The following is a 10,100-nucleotide window of genomic DNA, read 5'->3' on the forward strand; positions in this document are numbered from 1 at the left end:
AACCGTGCCGTGCAGACAGTAGTTCTTGCACTGGATCTGGGGGCAGAGTCTGGGTGGGCCGTCGTTGCAGACTTGCACTTGCAGCTGGGACAGCCGTTACTCAAGGTTTCACGACCGAACAGACAGTAGTTCCGACACAAAGGGCAAGCTGCAACACGGATAGTTAATGGTTGGTTGGCCGGCTGGCTGGCTGAGTGAGCAAAGAGTCAGGGGAAAACAAACCGAGTGTCATGCTGATAAGCTCGCCGTTACCATAGTTACCACGTCCCTACGGAGAGCTGAACCATCCCATGGCCACGACTGGCGATGGAGCGTTCTCCTTTCGCTATGTTTTTGTCTAAACCTTGTATGCATTATAGATGCCTGGGTTCCTGTCTCCATCGGCTGCTATGGCAACGCAAAAGTAACGGATACAGGTTTTAGGGAGTTGACACTCTCTCCTCGTCATGGCTGATGCTATTTTTTTTTTTAATTCACATGAGCTTTAGATGAAGCGGAGGGAAGTCGCTAGTCGAAGAAAAACAATTGTCACTCGCAGACCATTCACACTACACATTGTTCACACCCACTACACACTATTTGCACGCTATACGCCATTCACACACTACACACACTGCTCACATTGCACACTTCCAAACGTACACACTATTCTCGCTGTCTTGTTCACACTTTAGCTATTGGCATGTTCAGTAATCACATCACAAACGTGTCGCACCTTTAGGTGTTATAGGGACAGGGTCAATCTGCAATAATCTGCGCCCCTCCGGTCTTGCACTGGCAAGTAGGACAACCCCTGGCATCGAGGACGTTACCCTCGGGGCAGTAGATCGCACACACTGGTCCACAGTTCTCAGCAGAAACAGACTGTGAACCTGCAATGATTGTGAAACTCATAGTATCACAAGACTTTCATAACAACCCAGAGCAAAGAGTTTACTAGTCATTATAAAGCTGTCATCGAAGGTGAAAATATTAACGCATAAGATTCAAATATCAACATAATGCAGTTATCAAGCGAGTGACAAATGTGCATCAGATGCTTATACGTAAAGTATATTAAATATATATTAATTCATCGTTTAAGGTGACAATCGTCCTCATTAACCTACTGGATCAAGAAAGTTCTTATATCCACCAGCAAGATGGATGTGTGTGTACCCGTATCCCATGATACTAAACACGTTTCAATGACTCTGATACTTTGGATACATTTCACACAAAACAAAACAAAACAAAACAAAACAAAAAAATCCAGTCAGATAATCTAGAACACAATAAATTCGCTTTTAAACTCACGTGCTGTTGTCCACAATAACCATGTTGCTGTCAAAAACATCATAGCTTGCCTTTTCGCACTTATTTGATTCATTGTATCTCTAGACCAAAAGGTTCTTTTTATTATAGAATTTACTATTTTCTAAAAAGACAACCAAAGCTATAACCTCTAGTCCGCTCGGTGAAAATCTCTTGCTTAAGCATGACGAGCTCCTGGGTCTTATATCTGCTGTAGTCCCATCATTGCCGCCTACATCGCCTTGTTTCAACAAAGGTCTGTGGACACAGCTGGGAGGAGGGGTGGAGTCCATCCCTGGGTTAACTACTTAATTAGCATGATCTGCTAAGCTATCGCCACGTGCGCACACGCGCAAAGTCACGCTCCCTCCCACAGAGGCAAACACTGGGGAAATATTTATACACCTTAAGTCTTAGGTATGCTTGCTTGTCTTAGTGTCCGGATGGAAAGGGTGGAGAGAATACACAACGCATGTAAACTCTTTCTTTTTCACTCTCATACACCTATCTCTCTCTCTCTTGAAAAATTGTATTCAGTAGAACACAATCATAATCATAATTTTTTCTCAATCAAAAGAAACACACACACAATTTTATTTTTCCCCCTCTCTCTCTCACCTAAAATGTCTCATTTTTTCAAGAACAATTTATTCAAACATATCATATATTTTTCACCTTACATAGGAGAATACTGCGTACCCGATTAGTTTTTTTTTTCATGAAGAAGTATGAATCAGCTTATGTTCTACATTCTGCTCCAGACCTCACAGGACCTTCCATTGCTCAGTTTACCAAGCAGTAGCTGGCATGTAAACCTCGACTGTGCCGCCAAAGGCTTAAAGTTTGTTTGCCACTCAGTCCGTATTTACTGTCTTGGTTACCAGTGCCACACGATCACACCGGGAAAGGGCTATTTTAAGCAAAATGTGAAATGGTTAAACCGGAGGTAAATAACCGTGGTGCAGAGGAACTTCAAAATCACCCCGCCCCCCACCAACACCTTTTACTACATTGGTAGTATCAGTTAATTAGTTAATAAATTGACAGCGAATAGCAGCTTCATGTGCAAAATCATCTTTTACTCGGTCTCACCCGAGAAATGCAAATCAGTCTTTGCCACTTACTTGTCTTTAGAAGATAATTATTACATGATGGTCACTAGGAATATGCTTTATGAAAGTTGATATTTCCACAAAATTTTTCCATGATCACAAAAGATACTAGTATTCCAATTTTATATTCGCACTGTATTTGGAGATTGTTTTTTAACAATTTGGTTATTATTATTTTCTTACCAGACTATGAACACTCTCATGCAACTATTTCAATCCAAAAGTTAAGAATATTTTATTTTGACAAAAATTTTGCTCCACATGAAATTTTAACGTTAAAAAATTGATTTTTTAAATTGCAGTTCCTAAAGATCAACAATATTATTTATAAAAAGAAATTTGTACAGTTCATATACGATATATATATATACTTTCGTTTGATATCAGGTTGTGAATTCAAGAGCAAGAGACAAACCGAGAGTAGACTACTTTATAGTTCTTTTATAAAATTTTGAATATTCAGTTAATATAAACGTGCGGTCTCCACTTTGGAAAAGTGTCCGGGTGGTGAAAAATTTCTTCCTGATGTAACTGTGTATTCTTATCTTTGAAACAATGACATTAACATTCTTACTGTTTTCAACACCTCGAGCAACATCTATAATAGTCTAAAGATAAACAGTTTCGATGAACACCTGCTGAGATGGGGACACCTGATGTAAAAAATTTTTTAAGTTAGTCGTTAGAAATGTTGGCGTGTTGTTCAAAGCCTCAGTAGACCAGTATCTTTACTCCAATTTCTACCAATCAAAGTTACTTACAGCTACAGACACTAAAAGGCTACCAATGCAACTCTATGCGTTTATAAAAAAATACTTCACTGTTAATAGTGTGAAAGATAAATTTAAACTTCTTTTGAACAAATCGAAACATAGCGCAATGCCTGAGCCCAAAATAGAAGATGTTATAAATAAGTTCTTTTGTCATTGATATTTTCCAGGTATTAAATTAATAATAAGGAAGTCATGGGTAGGCTGAATTATTTAGTTTCACGTGTATATGGATATCCGATACGACGGATCAAACAAGGGACGCAATTACTGCAGGTTTTTCCGACAGGTGTAACAAGACTGCACTCCCTTTGCTCTGTTCGAAAAACTCAGTTTTTGGCTTGTAGAAACAGTTTCTCCGCAATTTAACCAAGATTAAACCTCAAACCCAAGCATGCAGGTGAATGCAACCCACGTGAGTTTACACAGACGGACTATAGCACCTGAACTCTACCTTCCAAACTTCGTCCAGCAACCAGTATGGTCTTTGAAAAGTGAATATCAGCAGCTCAGGCATTCATTAGGACAGGCAACTTATTACTGTATATATTTTAATTTAATTATAATAGTTTTTTTTAAACGGCGTCTTAAATTTGACAATAATAATGATAGTAACAATAATTTATATTAAAGAACTCGTGATGTGTACAGTCTAAAGCAGGGATGGGAAACATCCGGCCCTTATGGTCCGCGAAATCATTATTTTGATCCGGCCTGCCAAGGAAATATCAGTAAATCTAGTAAATTTGAAAACGTTTTTCATAACAACATGAAATGTATATTCAGTAAGTAAGAATAATCATGAAAATATCGAAGGGACATGTACGAGCGTCCATTGCGGGATAGACAGGACACATACCGGTACATGATGAGAGAGACCCGTTTGAACACATGAAAAACACAAAAAGAAAATAAGGAAGAAAAGGAAAGGCTTGGATTAAGTATGAATATATATATATAGGTTGATAAAGATTTTTTTAAATCTCAATTTTATCACTCAGGCATGCACTTGCGAGCGCGTGAGGGCGCGCAAACACACACACACAAACAGCGTGGGCACAAACAATAACGCTCTTGTAACATCTGATATATTTAACATTAACAAGCTTTATATTTATAGAGTATAAACAGCTGATAGGTTTCATATATTTGTAAGTAGAAAATGATTATTTAACTAAACATCGTGGGTTGGGGGGGGGGGGCATTCATAAACAAAAGAAGCTTAGCTGTCAGGTATCCAGGTCCGTAAACCTTTGAGTTTTAAATATTTAATAGCTCAAACACTTCACATCTATATGTGTAAATGTTTGCTTCTTACACTTAAATACTGTACTACAGCAACGGATAGCGGATAGTGGAAAGGTTAAAGCAGCGGCGACCGCACGAGAAGGTTCGAGACCTGAGTGACGCAGAGTTTATTTTTCCTTCATCAACCAACTGTGGAGTAGGCTCCTGGCTTTGCAGAGGTTTGGGGAAAACAATGTAGCGATAAAAAGAATAACTTTGAGAGAAGAGGGCTCTGAACTCCTCCCTCTCCTGCGATCGTAAAGCCTTAGGACTACCGACATCCTTTGTCTAACACGTGAATAATGTGATAGATAATTATACGACTCGTATGATTGTCTATACGACCACCAATGTAGTGGTGTGTATGTATATATATTCAAAGCTTTGTTTGTCCCACCATTCCATGCACTTTATAACAACATTCAAATCCTAGACATTAATGGGATTTATCAGCACTAGTTATTAAAATGACTTAGTTCATTATACAGGTGTTTTCTGTCGACTGTAGGTAAAAAATGTTTTAATGTTTTTTGCAAAAATTTAAAAACAAACAATTAAACAATATTTACCAATGATCTCACTTTGTCTCGATGCATAAAACATTTAAAAATAATACTTCAGTACATAGCACTCAAAGTCAAGCTTCGTAATAACGAAGATCACATTCTTGAAACAGTAAATAACACCTGTTCTTTCATGCGTTGTGTAAATAAAAAGAAAAAATTGCACCATGCAGCCTGCTGCAAATAATGTTCACTGCAAAACATTTTAACACTGGGGACACAGAAAAACTCGAATCATCTTACTTGCTTCGGTAACCAGTTTTGCTGAGGGGTAAAAGTTGAAAGGCTTGTATGTATTTCACACAGAAATTGCCATCTTATATCACATGATCACTTTCATTAATCGTTTAAAGTAATCAAATCTTACATCAGCTTCTCTTTCAGATAAACAGATAGTGAAAAAAACACACAATTAATTCTTTGGCATGCAGATGAAAACGAAACCACACAATCTTACAATTTTATTCTGAGCCGGGGGCAATTTTATATTTAGTCTGCAAGTCACGTTTCTAAAACATGATTTTTTTTTAAAAAAAAGAAAGAGAGGAGGGCCTTGAGAAAGGTAACACAAAGAACATTTCAAAGACCTGTAGGAGTTCACCTTTGGTTGATGTGGGAAAAACATCTTTTTTTTTTTTCACAGTATATGTTGTCGACTTGTATTTAACACCACAGCTAAAGCCTAGCGAGTCCGGTTGAAGATTTTAAACAAGTTAGTTTACTTACACTCACATTCCTTAAGTTAGTCTAATCATCAATAAGTAAAAATATCAAAATGATTTGTCTAAGTATTTAAAGTAGAAAACATATATGAGCAAAATATGAGTCTGTAAGTCAGTTATCACGAAGGTTTTGACTGAGATGTTTGGTCCAGTTGTCAGCAGGCACGTGAGTGAGATAAGCAGCAATAATAAGCACAATGCTTCATCACAGTGGAATCCAGCCAGGGAATATATAGTCACTTCCGTTGGCACCGAACTGATCACCAATTTTGTGTTGGGTGCGATGTAGTCCTTTTGATGAACTACGGTACCTTTATTCAAGAAACCCACCCACCACCCGTAGGTACCCACTGTTATGATCACGTGATCTAGAGACGCCAGCACCATCATGTCGATAGCTGGTGTCTGTCGGTTCAACAGGAGGGTGTCGTTATGGTCCGAGACGTAGGTCTGGAACCAGTACTCGTCGTCAGAGAAACTACGAAGGTAACATTTGATTCCAGCCGCTGCCGGAAGTAGTCCAAGCTGTCCTGAGGTAACTGGCCGAGGCCGCCTTGTACCCCATCTCAACGTGCTTCTTCAGCAAGTAGTCTCCTCTCCTCACGTGAACTCCCACGAGAAATTTCCGGCCTTTGGCTCTCAGCGCCGACACGGTCTCGTTCGCCGCGGAAGTGACGTCAGCGTTGAAGGTCATGGCCTGCCGGATCTGGTCTTCGTAGTTCCGGAAGTATTTCCAAGACTGAAGATACAGTCCGATCTTGTAGTCCTTGTCGGCCTCCAGGTTCACGAGGCGTGGATCGTAGAAACAACAAGACTTTTCCACGATGTTGAAAGACATCCTGCATCTGTCTACGTAGTCCTTCTGGCTTTCCCCGGCGGAGGCTGCTTGAGACTGGTCCGCAGATGCTGACCCGACAGCAGCACCGGAATTCGTGAAGTCCTGAATGCTATTCCTAAAACGGAGGCATACTGATACATCTCATTTCCTAAACGGCCCATCAGCGTGCAGCAAAGAAGTCGGCCACGTCCACCATCTTCGATCCCCGACGAAGTCTTTGGCAGTGTTGATGAGTAGTTGGAAGACTTGATCGTAAGTGAGTTTCCGGGCGAAGGAAGAAGGGAAGCAGGTGAGGATGTGTGAGGCAGAAACGAGGGGATGCTGGCAGTCAGGGAGCTGGCCATTTCTGTGGGGTGAGACGCGGGGGTTCGATACATTCGACGTGGAACGCACATCCCCGGAGACTTCCGGCTTTGTGACGGCTGACGTTCTCTTGGGATTGCGAGTCAGCGTTCTGGTTGCCATAGCAACCTCGTCTGAGGTCGTAGGGGTCGTTGCCTTGGAGAAGACCTTTACAGCTCGTACATTTATGGTGGACAGGCCGAAGGGCTGCGATATGGAATCAAAATTTGCTCGGGGAATCCATTTGATGTGCAGTCCGATTATGAACAAGGTCACTCCGCCAAACAGAAATACAAGAACTGAAAATCAAACAGAAATTCAAGTCGTCTGTTATTTTATCTTATGCACGTAAACTTTATAACAGAAAGCACCAAAGATTTTCGGAAACAGACATGATGCGAAAAAAATTAAAAATAATTAAAAATATGAAAAAAAAAAGAAACAGGAGAATACAGACGAGAACAGCAATAAACAAACAGAGAAAAAAAAATAGGTATGAAAGCAAGAGTGGGGAGCAGGGAGGTCAGAAAAACTAACAGAATAAAACGTTATTGAAGAGAAAGAAATAAAAGAGAAGACAACAAGCTCAAGAAGAGGGGGAGGGGTCGGTCTAGCATTTCACGCAGCGTCAACAAGTAAGGTTACATTACCATAAAACAACAATAAAATCATCTGTCGAATATATTTTCAACAATATGCCGCAGTTAAGAGAATCGTTTTCAGTCAATGCTGTTAGTATTTGGTCTCTCTCTCTCACACACACACATACATTCTTTCTCTCTTTCACTCTCTATCTCTTGTGTACACAAATGCTTTCTTTCTCACACAAACACATTCTCACAAACACATATCTGGTCAGATCCTGAAACTTGATGCTGCTGAGAGATGGGATGGTCTAGAGTTCGCCAGTGTGCAAGGAGGGATGTCTGGACGGACTCTAGAACTGTGCTCACAGTCGCACGCCGATGGCGAGGCCGCGGTATCTCCGCCACCGTCACCACGACAATGATGAGACAAAAGAGATTTGTTGACACTTGGCCTGCAGGCAATCAATAGCTGGCCGCTTGCTGTCGCTGACATACAAACCTCGCTCCACCCAGTCAACAACAGCAAGAGACAGAGAGTTTGCCCATGTCCAATATACAAAGCATATTGAAGTGAAGGCAGCCTCGTACACACATGCACGCACGTACACAGACTATGGAAGTGTTGCCACACACGCAGTCAGTACTGCGCTGTGAGTTCACAGCAGGATGTGGAGGAGGGTGGGATGGATGGATGGGTGAGTTTGAGGCGGAGGTAGTTTCTGGTTTGGCTTTTTCTCTGAATCCCATCTGTATTTTAAATCTACATATTTGTGTGCCTGTGTGTTTGTATACGCGTGTGTCTATGTCCGTGTGTGTGTGTTTGCGCGCGCGTGTGTGTGCATGGGAGAGAAAGCTAACGAAAGATTATGACCTTCTGCGTATAAACATTTCACAATGCAAAACCCTAACTGAGCTGACACATTAAATGTGTGACTTTCTTTCATAAAAAAGATGAGATACGCGAGATACAAGACTTGACTTCCTCTGAATCGAGTAAAACACAGTTCTTACTTCCTTTCTGTAGTCTACTTCCTAAAGTCCCTAAAGCTCGCTGACACTGCAAGCAGATGTGTTAAAGGCCTACTAGAGTGCAACGACTTGACTGATTTCCGTGAAAGACATCGTTTTCTCAAAATCTGGATGATTAACATCCACGCCACTCCACCAACCCCACCTACATTCCATGTTAGAGACAAAGTCTACAATTATCATCTCTCACAGAAAGACATCGAGAACAACATATGTCCACATCTACAAATATCAACATGTGAAAATAAAGATCAAAACCCTGTCATTGTGACGTACAAGGGTACCCGTATGTCACTGAGACAACAGCCAGTTCAATACTGGACATGTAGAGATGTAGTCGTGGTTGTTCGTGACGTCACCGACTTCATCCCTGATGGTGGTGGTGGTGGTGGCTGTACGTTGGTGCCTCAAGAACGCTGAAGGTACGATAAAGATTTCGTAAAACTGAATTGTAAATAGGAAAAGGGTTGAGTGCGTCATAACTGCCAGAACGGTCGACAACGGTACAAAAGATGCTTCACGCCATATTTATCAGGTAAGTGTAAAAAGAATTTTGGGTGTGTTACACCTTCCACGTGACTTTACCCTACTCACGGTGAACCATTTTCTGTTCACCACTCGCCTTTAATGGTTAACTTTTCTTCTCGATCTGACCCCGCTGAAGGGAAATAAAATGCTCTTTGAAATCTTTTAAATGATTAAACAATCTGAGAGTACTTTCACGAGTAGTCCTAAGCAAACATGTGTACATGACAGCACGTGCACGCATAAATAAACTGACAGAAGTGAGTGCCAGACATTATTTATCTCGCCAAGCCCGCAAACAAAGCCTGCCTAATGTCGGTGTCGGTAGAGATGGCAGTCAGACACACAAGTGTTTCCCTCTGCAAGATAAGAACCAAAATATTCCCCACTCTCGCGGTCATGGCGACCCTACAATAGAGGCTGGCTCTGTGCGCCGAGCATCTCAGCTGTCCTGACAAAAAAATGGCGTAGGAGGGCTGGAGGTAGAGGCGGAATGGAGGCTAACAGGAAGCTGGTTAGAAACATGCAGCAAGGCAAGGCATGCAGGAACATACATGTATGTGTGTGGAGGTGGTGGTGGTGGCTTACCAAACAGCTTGCGCTCCCACATCTTGGCAAGCCCCGCGGAGCCGCAGACTGGAGGGAGCCTGTCACAACGGAGAAAGTGTTAGGGCCTGCATCTTTCTCCCAGTGATGGCAGAGAGGCGGCAGTGAGAATCTCTTCTGTGCTTCCGCAGCCTTGCATGGTTGGCGAGCTAACTGGCACACATACACACTCACACACACACGCGCGCAATTAGTCCTCGTCAGGCGGCTGGCTTGCCGCGAACTGCCGCGCTGCTTGCCGCGAGTGTCTGGCAGCAGCAGCAGCAGCACGGTGCTGCGCGACACAGAAAGAGATGCATGCACGTCCTGAGAACGCGAGCCACTTCGGCAGAGGAGGAGCATCCGGGGGATCGCTCCACCGCGAGTATGAGTAGAGCTGGGGGAGGAGGGAGGGGAGGGAGGAACATCGAAAGGCGGAAGAGCGGA

Source organism: Pomacea canaliculata, linkage group LG4, assembly GCF_003073045.1.
Source record: "Pomacea canaliculata isolate SZHN2017 linkage group LG4, ASM307304v1, whole genome shotgun sequence".
NCBI lineage: Eukaryota > Metazoa > Mollusca > Gastropoda > Architaenioglossa > Ampullariidae > Pomacea > Pomacea canaliculata.